This window comes from Aphelocoma coerulescens, chromosome 13, assembly GCF_041296385.1.
Source record: "Aphelocoma coerulescens isolate FSJ_1873_10779 chromosome 13, UR_Acoe_1.0, whole genome shotgun sequence".
NCBI classification, from domain to species: domain Eukaryota; kingdom Metazoa; phylum Chordata; class Aves; order Passeriformes; family Corvidae; genus Aphelocoma; species Aphelocoma coerulescens.
This window is the reverse complement of record NC_091027.1, coordinates 19,479,536-19,492,082: the sequence shown is the minus strand read 5'-3', so window position 1 is coordinate 19,492,082 and position 12,547 is coordinate 19,479,536. Positions and strand designations below refer to the sequence as shown.

The 12,547-nt window shown below is 39.6% G+C and overlaps 1 long non-coding RNA gene across 1 annotated transcript; it reads left to right on the top strand.

Moving 5' to 3' along the window:
• The first annotated feature begins 399 nt into the window (after positions 1 to 399).
• On the top strand, positions 400 to 11,117 carry LOC138118068 (uncharacterized). The gene is made up of 4 exons (XR_011154980.1): positions 400 to 502; positions 5,917 to 6,008; positions 6,830 to 6,974; positions 8,747 to 11,117. It is a non-coding gene; the product is annotated as an uncharacterized lncRNA (long non-coding RNA).
• The last annotated feature ends 1,430 nt before the right edge of the window (positions 11,118 to 12,547 follow it).

The following is a 12,547-nucleotide window of genomic DNA, read 5'->3' as shown; positions in this document are numbered from 1 at the left end:
TTACAATGCTGCTAAAAAAAAAAAAAACAAACACCAAAACAAAACATTACAAAGGCACCTTACCACCCCTAAACACTTGACCCAAAATCATGAGCTTAAATACTCCCTGTGTTTCATACTATCTTCAAAGCCTCTATTGCTTTAGAGGCCAAAAGCATCTGCTGAATAGAAAAAAAGCTAAGATAAGTAGAAAGACCTCCTTCACTGAAGCAAGAAGAAAACTCTTACCCCCATCCATCCCAGAAAGGGAATGAATGCCTGTGGCAAAGGTTGAGGTTAATATACCCCTGGCTGGGCCCGCCTCTCATTCCCACCATGCCCGGGAAAGGGGAGGAGGTAATTACCACAAGGTATAAAAGCTCTCAAAGGAGCTGTAGCTGCTTAGCTACTCTCGTTTAAACTGAAGAGGAATAAAGGGCTGGAGAGAGGAAAAAGCAGCTCTTCAGGGAAATGATAACACCTGTTTTACTGCAGCTATATCAAGCAAAAGGGCAGAGACTGGGTAAGAAATAAGACTTCATATTTTGGTAGTATAGGTAGATAAATTAGGTGGCTTGTTGTTAATTCACATAATTATTCCTTAGTAATTACTAAGTAGCACTCCACATGTGACTAAGTAGGGTGGAGAAGAATAGTAATGGTATGAATAGTGTAACTGTCATTGGGACCTCTAATTAGGGTTACATACATTATAAATAAAAATACAAAAAATTAATAGCCTCCTGGATGGTGTTAAGGTTGCTTACATGTGGGGCTTGCTCCCATATGACATTTGGTACTGGGGTGTGGGTAGGAGTGCCCTGAAGTGCAGAGTTAAACCCTTAAAATGCTCATAAAGGAAGAGCTTCCTTCAACTGAACCGCTTAAAATGGGGGAGTAAACTGTAATTCAAATCTATAAAATAACATTATCTAGGTTTATCTCCTTCTATTTGAACTGAAAAATAATGGAAAATAGGGATTCCCTGTCAGCTGATAGCCCTAAAAGCATGGAAAAGGCAAGGTTTCCTTTGGCAGATACCATTAAAATTGCAGGTGAAGGAGATTCCCCCTCAATTTGAATACAGATAATTATGGAAAAGGAATTTTTTTCCCCTCCATTTAAACCTTTTTTCTCCTAATAACTCCTGTCTTTCTGGGGGCTCTGGGGAGGGACTGACAAGATGAAAGGGGAAAGTTGAACGCTTTCCCCGGCACCCCCCACGCTCCCCTGCCTGCTCAGGTGCCGCCCCTCGGCACGAGGGCTTTTCCCTGGGCGTTCTCCTGCAGCAACGCTCCGTGCCCAGGTGCATCCGGCTGCTCCCCGGCCCCTGCTCGGTGCTCCGACCGTTGCTCCTGGACGGACGCTCGGGATGCCCCCATTGGCCCCTCTGGACTAGCGGCTTCCTGCGCAGGCGTACCCGGGTAACGCTCTGAAAGCGGCCGGTCGCGCCCGGAGCTGCGGCACCTTGGAGCGGGGTGGGAGGGGGGAGGCGGAGAAAGGTCCTGCCGGTCGTTCTCTCCCCTGCACGGGCCATTGTCTGGATGTGCAGTGGAAATTATTTCATCCACGCATGTATGGGCCGTGCAGTGAAAACCATTCCATTACACGTGGTTCCTCACCAGACTTTTCACATATTATTTATACATACAAAAGCCAAAGAAATTCTTGTTCATTCGTCTTAAATGACATAATTCTTTGTATTCGACCGCCTATTGGTTATTGATCCCTTTGCTTTTGATGCTAATTTGGTCCTTATTTTTTGGTTCTCTTATCAGTCTTTTCCCAGACCAGGTGTCTCCAACTGCACTGGGGGGGTAATGTTTGCTTATCTCCCGTGTGTCTTCTGGCTACTCCCAATCTGTTCATGTTAAGCTCATCCGGCCTCACCCAGTGAACAGTCTTGAACAGAGTCTTTTGAAGAGAAACTTCAAATCCCCCTCCTACTGGATGAAGGTGAACAAACCCCTGCGGGGGAAAAAAAAAGATTTAAGTGTTGCATCATTTCCAGTATTGTAGCTTCCAAACTTTTTCCAGACCCTCTTCCCAAGAATGAATTTTTACATCCTCCTCCTCCTCTTGGGCTTGGAACATTAAATACTAGCATTCATTTCTGCTACACACTCAATCTTACAACTGAGTGACCTGCAAAGTGGAAATTGCTGCATGATAGCCCTGCACTCCAAAGAACTTCTACCACGTGTACTTGGAACAGAAATGTTCTTCCATAATGGCATAAAACAAAACCTGCTGTATGCATGAAAATTTCAGAGTGAGACTAGCTTATCACATATAAGAAACATACTGCATTATTACAAATCAAAAGCCAGTTCCCTGGGATTCTGATAGACAGCATTTAACTGTATGCAACTGTACCAAAACAAGACCAATTACAAAATGACCAGGTTGTCTTTAAAGAGTTATTTGGAATCTTACCACTGCCAACAAGCTCTAAAGTTATTTTTCTATTAAAATCCTTAGTTGCAAACTTAGATCAGATCTTTTCCTGCTGTGCGAGTCACAAAATATGCAGGTAGCCAAGATGGCCAAAATCCACATCTGAAGTATAAAAAATAGATTTATTCCATTATCACGCTGGCAAAACAGTGGACACAGACATCGCTAAGCTTACTGGATCTTAGCAGGGGCAAAAAGTGTGTGTGGCAGGCCTGTGCGCTGCTTTAAGGTAACAGCATGCCCGGCATGGGCACATTGCTTCACGAGGGTGTGTTTTTACAATCTCTGAGCTTCTCTATCCCTCTTCTCTCCCCCCACAAGTAGGCCCAAGCAAAGGGGGAAAATGCACTTAAGTCTTTAACATCCTGCTATCTTCTTTGAGAGAATTCCATTTCTTTTGGCTGACAGAAAACAAAGCAAACACAAATACCTGAATTTCCACACTGAGAAATTTTAGGATCTTCCAGGGACAAGGTTGGTCTTTGAGAGAAAACAATTCTAGAAACAACTTTGTCCTCACCAATCTGTTTTGAACCTTTTCCTCCCGACACCTCCCCGTATAGTGAGACACTTTTAATGTTGAATAGTAAATTAATAGCAATACCAAACCCAGTACACCCTGTGCAGGTGCATCCGATTGCAATCTTAGAAAGCTTTTTTAAAATCTTTTTATAGAATTAGCCTGCCTTTCATTAATATAACTAAACCGAGCATTACACTTCCAAAGGAGTCACTTACTGCTTTTCTAGACTGCTATTTTGTAAACAAACCCAGCAGAAGGACGACAGCCATGGAGAGCTGAATTCTAGAAAACGTTTACATATTGCACATGTTGAAGCGGTACCTTCGCTTCTCGCTGCCGCCCCCCTGCTCTGCTCCCCGAACACTGCGCCAGCAGTGAGCGACGGTGAGTCCCGAGCGTGGGGCGGCGGTGCTCGGCCTCGCCCCGAACTCCAACTCCTAGCAGAGGAGGCGGAAGGAGCTGTTTGTCCCGCGGCAGTTGCGGACGGAGCGCTGGGGAAGGCGACTGGGCGGTGAGTGGGGGGTGGCCGCTCCTCCTCTGGGCACGGCGAGGCCGGAGCTGCTCGGGGGATGTGGCACCGCAACTCGCAGCGGGCTGTCCCCAGCCGGGGAGCCGGCCCGCGGCGGAGCTCCTGAAGAGGTAGTGTCAGGCCCGTGAGGCTGCTCGCGCGCAGCTCGATACCCGTGGGAAAGGCGGTGCCTCGCCTTTTTATTCAGAGCGGCTCTAGAGGCCTTTTCAGTTGCGGTGTCTGTTTTGTACGTAAAAAGCGGGAGTTGCGTTTCCTGCTCGAGCGCGGGAAAATAGCAAGAAAAGCATCATTTTGGCCACGTATGAGACTCGTGAAATTCTAAATCCCCGTTGAAACAATTAAATGTCGTAATTTTAGAGATTTCCCTAGAAACCCCTTCCCTAGCAGTGGTTGCTACACCCACTGGCTGAGTACTTTTGAAAATTTAAGTAATCCGTCTTTAGTTTTGCTGCTTTGGAATGATGCTGGGGCAACGGTTTGCTTCTGTGAGTTATATGAAAATTTGGACCTAAAAGCATGCGGTTTGATTCTCTAGTTTTAAGGATTCATCTCAATACAGGCTGGTCTCGCATAATGCTGCAAAGTCACATGCAGTTTTTTTGTAATTTGTCAGATGGTGGTAGAAACGTCTTTTTAAGTAGTGCGGTATACAAGAAAGTTAAAGTTTCTTTGACTGCGGCAACTGTAAAATTCTTGCGTAGAGCTAACTGGGAGTTCTTACAGGCCAGTTCTAGAGATATGGAAAATTTTCCTCTCTTTGTACGTGAAGTTCTTTTCTCTTTTTTTTGATTAACAAGTGCAGAAGTGACTGTATGGTAACTTTTTTTGGAAATAAAATCTGATTTAAATTTTTAAGGTTCAGCATAGCATCTGGATCTGTCAAGGTATAAATTGTTACTTTGTTCTAAACATTAGTGATGAAAAACCAGAAGATTGAAAGCAAGACCGACTTGTTGGAAACTGAACTTCAATTAATCCTTTTTGTTCCTTTAGGACAAAGCTGTATGCAGACTAGTTTATGATAGAGGGTTTTGCTGGTAAAAGAAAGGCATCACTATAGCAGCAGTTTTGATGATAAAATTAAGAGATATTTCATGGAATGTCTGTGAATTATACTATGTCACTTCTGTCTTCTGATGCAAGTCTTTTTAACATCACTGTTAATAGGCCAATGCATTCCTAGATATTTTTGAATTCACTAAAGATTTATATCACCTGAAGGGTGTAACAGTGCGGGGGAAAAATGCTGTCCTAAGGGTTTCACGTGCCTCCTTTTAATGCTGTTTCAGCATTCCTTAATTTTCTGGCCAGCATTTAATTTTCTGCGCTGGAAGACAAGAAAGAAACAGCAGTATCTTCCTATATTACACTGATTGATATTTTAAATACTTTCCTAATCTCACTTGGTCATATAGCTGAACTTCCTGTTGTCACAAGAAAGAAATGTGTTTGGATTTATGAGTATCATTCATAGGAGTGTCTATTTTAAAAAAATAATTTCTCTTAGGACAACGACTGAAAGAAGTCTAGGAGATTGGCAGTTAACATTGAAATGACTCCATAACCCCCCGCACCTTGCTTTCAGAGTCCCATTCAAAATGTGGAAGATGGCATTACTCACCTACCAGTCGATGCCTTAAGCTTTGACCTGTCTTAAAATGAACAAACAACTAAAAAACCAAACAAACAAAACAAACAAAAAAAAACCAAAACAAAAAAAAACCCCGAGGAAACCCACTCAGGTCCTCCTCCCACATCCACTTAGAAATTTGGCCTTAGCCCAAAGATTGCTGAAGACAACAGAACTAGAACTTAAAAAGCTAATACATTCTGCACACATTAAATACAATTGGAGCTACTGCATAACGAAATAAGCCATATTTTGTGCATGGATTTGTGGATACAAATATTGCTGCTAGCAAGAATTTTTCTTGCTTCTTTCCATAAACTGTGGAATTTTTCTTGCTTCTTGTCCATAAACTATGAACACCTGCGACCTTGCAAAGCCTTGTTTATAGTACAGTAGAAAAATATTTTGACAATGGATGTTTTGGGATTTTAGCCAATCACTCTAAGGGATGGCTGATCCTTTGAACAATTAGACTATGAAGAAAAAAGTCTATAAAAGAGTCGTAAAATAATTAAGAGGAATCTTGCTGCAGAATTCCTGCCTGTTGGATCTCTCTTCTCGCTACCACTGCGGGACACCATGATACGGATTAAAAATGGCATAGTGTTAAACTTGAAGGTTTTGATTGCCCTCTGAGCAATTCAGTTGAGATAGGAGCATTTACAGTAATGCACAAGTCTGTCATTCCAGTGAACCTGTCATTACGTTTGCCATCATTTTATATGATGTTTTGTAGTTTGTTCTAGTCTCACAGCTTAAATTGCAGATGCAGAGGCATTTGAATTTTGTTATCCCTAGGTAAGCCATGCCTGTTTCAGCTGATGAAACTGTGGGGAACCTGGCTGTGAGAGATACAGTCCTAACTCCAGCTGGAATCGAAGGATCACAAGGTTTGTACCAGATGCTATTTATTGCAATTACAGACTTCGATCAGTGGCTTCCTTAGCTTCTTTCTAAAAATGTTTCACAAAATGAAGTTCAAATACCATTCAAAATTTGGGTTAAATTTTGAAAGATGCTGTGACCCATTGTACATTCAAGTTGGTTGTTATAAGAGAGAAGTTGCTGTGAGATGCTAAAACCTGGAAAACACATCAAGCTATAGCATTCATCCTTCCAGGAGGAAAGAGAATGCTTTTTTGCTGAATGGAGGACAAGGTGAGATCCATGTAATAAAATGGGAACCAGAAGTGCTGTGCAATTCTTATAAGTTACTCAGCTGCTATTAGAATGGAACTACCGGGCTTAGTCTTGTATTTGAGTCCATTTTCACAACTGTGAGTTAATTCTTTCAAGCTTCAAGAGAGTATGTTCACTTTGAAACAGATTAGAAAGCATCTCAATGGTAGTGCTCATCCTATTTTTTAATTAGTATTATACTATTTTTTAATTAGTATGTTTGACCATTCCTGGTTGTTTGCTAAATTGCTACCTTTGCATTGCCTGGTAGGTAATCGATTTACTGCATCATTTGAACTACGGGTTTTTTTAGTCTGTAAGAGGAAGAAAAAAGGGAAGTGATTACCCTGCCAATAAGTCTGAAGAAATTAATCAATGAGGAGATTAATCAATAGAACGAAACAAATATAAAATATCAAATTACTTGGAAATTTTCAATAATTTGTTTTCAGAATTTCAAAGTGAGTTAGACTTTGAATTATGTGTTGTTGAATGTATTGAAGGTAATTTAAAATTGCCTTGATTTGGGTAGAATCATCATCTACACAGAATGTAAAAGCTCAACAAGTCTTATCACGAATCAGTCGAGAGGAGCTGGAAGACAGATTCCTTCGTTTACGTGATGACCACGTTCTACTCAAACAGTATGCAAATAAGCAAGAGGAGAAAATTAAAAGGTATGGGGTTTAATATTTTTTTTTTAACTCACAGCACTTTTTTGTCCCTTGAAAGCATCATCAACAAATTAAAAATCATGCTGATTTCTCTCAGAGCACTTTTTAATGCGGTAGCAAAAATCACCCACTGGAAGTGATTTTTGTGTTGATTTCTAGTTGTCTCTGAGTATGTGAGATGGTTTTTGCAGGGAGTCCTATTAGATCTCTGTGTACAGACATACACCACTGTCTAGTACATCGGAGATGATACCTTGGGTTCCCAGCTGTGCTGGCGGAGTACAAATATGAGGTGTTCTGGGAATTGAAGAACAGGCTGTAGAAGCCTAATGGTTCATCAGGAGTTTCATTCTAGAATCAAAATGGCCTATACAGAGAGATTCTGCCCCTTTTTTGGTCCCTGTCTGTCTTTCAAGAGGCTGAATAGCATCTAGCTTTTTATTGGTGAATTAGCACTAAAATTTCTTTATAATCATCGCTCCTTTATTCAGTGTAATAGGTAACTTCAGTGAAGAACTCCCAAGTAGCATGGGGAGCACAGTACCCAGTTTGCCCACAAATATACAAGCAGCTTTAGGTTGATTGTTAAACTTAATATGCTAAGATTTGTGTGCTAATCTTTGCCAGCACTTACTGTGGCGGCAAACCAATCTGGACCGTGCAAAACTGTTTGTGGTATTACGATACTGCAGGAGGGCTGACTAATACCAAAACATACTCTGTGTTCACATTGTGCTAATTGTTAACAGTCTTTCTGCATCTAAGCCAGCTTCTGGTGAGGAGCTAATGAATTCATCAAAGGGTAGCTGAAAATTTTTAGTTTTCTTTCTGGGCCTTCAAAAGTAGATGCCCTGTAAACTAGATACAGATCTTGAATGTGTGCAGCCGATTTTGTGAAGTCTTGAACTTGTCTCTCATCAAAGCTGCTTTTCTTCCCCTCTCTCCCTTTCTCCCTCTCTTTTTCTACTCCCCTTCCCTCTCCTCCTCTATTTCTCTTCCAGGTTTTTTCCGTTTACTGCTAGGTGTGTTTTCTGTTCTTTTAAATTAAATCGCCCCCGAGTGCTCTCTCTGCCTTTTGTTCCAGCAACCAATGTTTATCAAGACTAAAGGAAATGAAAAGTACAACTCGAGATGCCAAAGGCAAAATTTTTTATCCTTTTGAAGAGACATGAGAGCTATATGCTCTATATCTAATTATATTCTTCAGCTAACTGTTCCTTCTCCAAAGCGCATTGGTCATATTTACCCAGAATAAAACTGAGTATGGTAACGGGTATTGTTAAGTCCCTTTTTCAGGAGTACCTTCTTAAATATCCCCATTGGTATGTTTTAGGCACTTTGGAAATGAAATGTATATTTAAATCCTAAAATTATCATTCTTTCAATAGTCAAATGTTTTGTGGAATTGTCGCTTTTATAATTTGCCCCATCCCAAAGATCCCAAGTCCGTAACTTAACGGCATGCAGAGGTTCCGATATAAGGTCATGTGTTAAAAATTAAGCTGCCTGTGGAGTAATGTGTCCTTCCTTTACTAACCTTAAATGATGAGCCTTAGGAAGCTGATATTTGTCAGTGCTATAAAGCAGATTGCTGCACAGTGATTTCAGTTATCTTCAAGGAGTTTGTCACAGGCAGCAATAGTTACATCAAAACTTGAAATTTATTATCAAGGTTCTGCGCTGAGGTCTTCACAGTGGTTATGTTCCTTTCAACAAAATACTTTTTGTGCTGACTTTTCACCTTCTTTTTCATATTTTTTGATTGTTTTCCCCAGAATGACCACCAAGTTAATACGGCTTGTTAATGATAAAAGAAAATGTGACCGGGCTGACTGTGGACCCATGCGGCTGGGTCAGGCTCTGGAGCTGGAAGAAATGATTGAGCATTTGTGAGAAAGAGTTCGTGAGCTTGAGAAACAAAATGAGAGCCTCCGGAACAAACTCATTTCAACTAAACAGCAGCTCCAGATTCAAGGCCATAGGCTGTGTCCGTACAGCTCCGTTCAATCTCGTGTGAACACTGGTCTCAAAAAAGAGAGAGGCTGCTGGCATGCCAGAGCACACCAAGAAGGGTATAATTCACATTTATTAAAAATGGTGAACTCTTAGATTGTTCTTGAAACCACGACTCTGAATTTCAAAACATTTTTAGTGCAGATCAGAAAATATGCAGAGCAATTACCTAAAAATAAAATGCCTAGAAAAAGTAGGGTAGTTTAACTGTCTCTAAGGCATTAAGAGACAAGAAACCTGTACAAGCTTCCTGTATCTGCTTTTTGTTTGGCTGATTTAAAAATACCGTGGAAAGCTCATCCAAAAGTCCTAATCAGGTATGAATGTTCAGTAAATACTTGCTGTCTTTATTGAGTGCAACCATCTAAGAAATACCTCGGTTTGAACAAAAGCAAACAAAAAAAAATTCTAGGCATGTATATGTATCTGTACACACACACACACACACACATATATATCACAATTGCCAGTACCTTAACATAATACTTAAAGATCAAAATTGGTCAAGTCAACGTGGCAAAGTAGGTAAGTTTTTTCAGGCATTTTGGGAAAGTGCTGGTATCATCATACCTCGAACCTAAGTGATTCTGTTCTGGGGACTGAGGGATGGCAGCGTTAATGCTGTCTTTGAAATGAAATGTGTTTGGTCCCACCTCAAAACGTGGTTAATTTCTTCTTGATGTAGAATGGTAAGAGAAAAATGTGGAGAAACCATTGTGTTTGCTCCTAAAGTAGCAATTCTTCCTTAATTAATTTCTCACTTCTCTTCTTCACCATGGGCTTAGGATGCTTCTAAACAACACAAGGAAATTATCTGCACTGCTACTAAAAAATAGTCCTCATAGTTGCATGTCTGGGTGAATGATACTTGGAATTTTGCAAAGAAAGTGCTGCGAGAAAGTAATTATAAGTCCACATTCCTGTCTAATAATATTGATATTTCTCTTCTTTGAAGACACAATCCCTGTTCTCTGTCTTTGAAAGTAAAATCTTCTAAAAAAACCTTCCAGGGCATATTTTTAACAGTTTGCTTTAACACTATTCTGCATCGCCCATCCTTCAGATTTTACAGCAGCTATGTCGTACATACTCTGATTATTTCTTTCCATGTGATTTTGATGTAAAAATACTTTTTATGACAGCTGTATTGAAGTCACAATTGTTTGTACTGTATAGGGATACTTGGCTTGTTTAAAGCTTTTTCATGCAACATGTCAAGCATTTTACCTTTTTTTGGTTTTCAAGAATGAGATTTCAGAGTTCAGAAGTGAGGTCATCTGACCTTGTGCTCCCCAAATATGGACAGAGTCTGCTTCAGGATTCAAGGGCTGAAATCAGAAATTTGTATGATTTTCATATTACTTATTTTTTTGTCATTATGATTCTTAGAACTTACGGTTTTCTTGAAGAAAAAAGTATACATTTTAAGAAGTTTTCACTTCAGAAAATAAAACTGTTGGATCTGACAACAATAACACTGGTAACAATGCAGAAATGTTTTATTATAAGGAAAACAGGGAATCAGGGATTTAGAATGCAAAACGTAGGTACGTAAGAATTTGGCTGGAAGTTAAAATTGGTCTCCAGTGGTGAGCCTCTCTTTGTTGGGATGCCGTGCTGCCTAGTTTGTTACAGGTCAGAGCTGACAAAAGCAGAAAGGACCTTAGCTGCAAATTTTTTACTGACGTAAGTCCTAAAATGTGCTCCGCCATGCAAGTGGTGACTATGTGAATGTGTTTTGCTGATGCATTTAAGTTTCATTTCTAGAGGCAGACAGATTTTATGGATAAGTGCAAAAAGCACAGTATTGGGATAGTTATGTAAAATGACTCTGATTCACTTTTGCATTTTGAAGTGTGGTTTGTATTCCAACTGCACATTTTAACTGAAATTGAAGCTTAGGAAACCCTTACAACATCCTTGCTGTAGGGATTGCATGAGAGTAGAGAGGTGTTATATAGAAAAGGTAGTTAACATCTAATTTAAAGGTATTGAGGTCTGATTAGAACATTTTTTTTCTCTAAATTGTATGTTTAGAACCTAGGTTTTCTAAGAGCTGTTTGTTTATTTCCATAGTGATGTATTTAAATCAGATTATCGATTACATTCTCTGTCAATGCTGAATTATCAATAAATGGGCAAGCTAAGTTTAAAAATATATGGATTAATGTGCTGTCATTTATTTTGTGCTTGAATTTTATAAACACAAAGATTAACTGGAATCGTAGGAAACAATTGTACAAAAATATTCCTATAAATTATTGTTTTAATTGCATTAACTGGCTAAATTCCACTGTTTATAGCACTTCTTTTTTTTTTTTTTTTTTTTTTTTTTTTTCTTTTCTTTTTTTGGGTGTAGATTTTTCTAGCTCAGAGTAAAAGCTTAAAAATTTCCATCCCTTGAAGATCTAATCTTGTGATAGCTAGCAATGGTGTTTTGGTTTTGAGAAACCATAGGTGCTAATGGATTAGAACGAGGATACTTCTAATATAGAGTACAAGAAACCCTGAACAGCGTTTGTAGGGAGGTTCTGCTAAACGTTATTCACTCCACAGAAACATTTATTTTGAGACTTTAAATTGAGTTTTCACAATTTTTTCATAAGCCTCTCTTCCGATGTATGTTAATAAGAAATACAGATTTTGCTGAACACTTAAAAGTTTGCCTTGCTTGAGTATTCATTTATTTTTGTATTCTTTGAAAAAATACGTAGCTGGTTTTGGAATGTAGGATGCTTGTACTTGCAGGGAGACTGTCATTGAGTCCCAAAGGAAACACACTGAGGAACTAGAACGTGCCAGAGAGATTCTTGTGAGTCAACTAAGATGGAAAGAAAAGGAAATTGAAGAATCCCTCCTACGGCTGAAAGAGCAGGGTACAGCCAGCCAAAGGTATTGTGAAAAATTAAAATCTCCGTGGTGGAAGCATTAGGAGACCCATTTCATGGTGTTAGTAGGTAGCTGCTGAAGTTACTACTTCTGTAAAGGAATATGGACCTTATTCATTTTTGTCCATTTGGTGAAACTAAGTCGTAAAATGTTTTGCCCAATAGCATGGATAATTCTAAGCAAGAAGATAGTTACAACAGTAAGTATTTTCCAAGAACATTTTTAAAGCCATCCCAAAATGCATTTGTGAAACAGGTGTTTGGTATTTCAATAGTCTTAATAACTTAGATTCTAGAGCTGTCCGTGCAATGTTATTGTTTGGCTTCTTGCGATATACTATCAATTACAAGATAAAGGTGCTACTGGAAGGTGAGCATTCTTGGGGCTTTTTTCCATTTTGTTTGAGTTCCTGTAAGAAATAAGAGGTAAAGGAAAGGACATGATGTGCATCAACATACAATCCTGTTAGTTCCTAAGCATTGTAAAATAAGAAGAGTACTGCATGTTGATGTTCTGTCCTTGTCTGCTCAAGAGTCCATGTATACACCTTGGCCATTGGTGCATTTGTGATTGAGAACTATTAGCTAAGAGGCCTTTTGTTTATTTTGCTAGACGGAGGGCAAGAGATCCTGACAAGTGTGGTGGTACATATTTTACTTTCTTGTTTTTCTCGT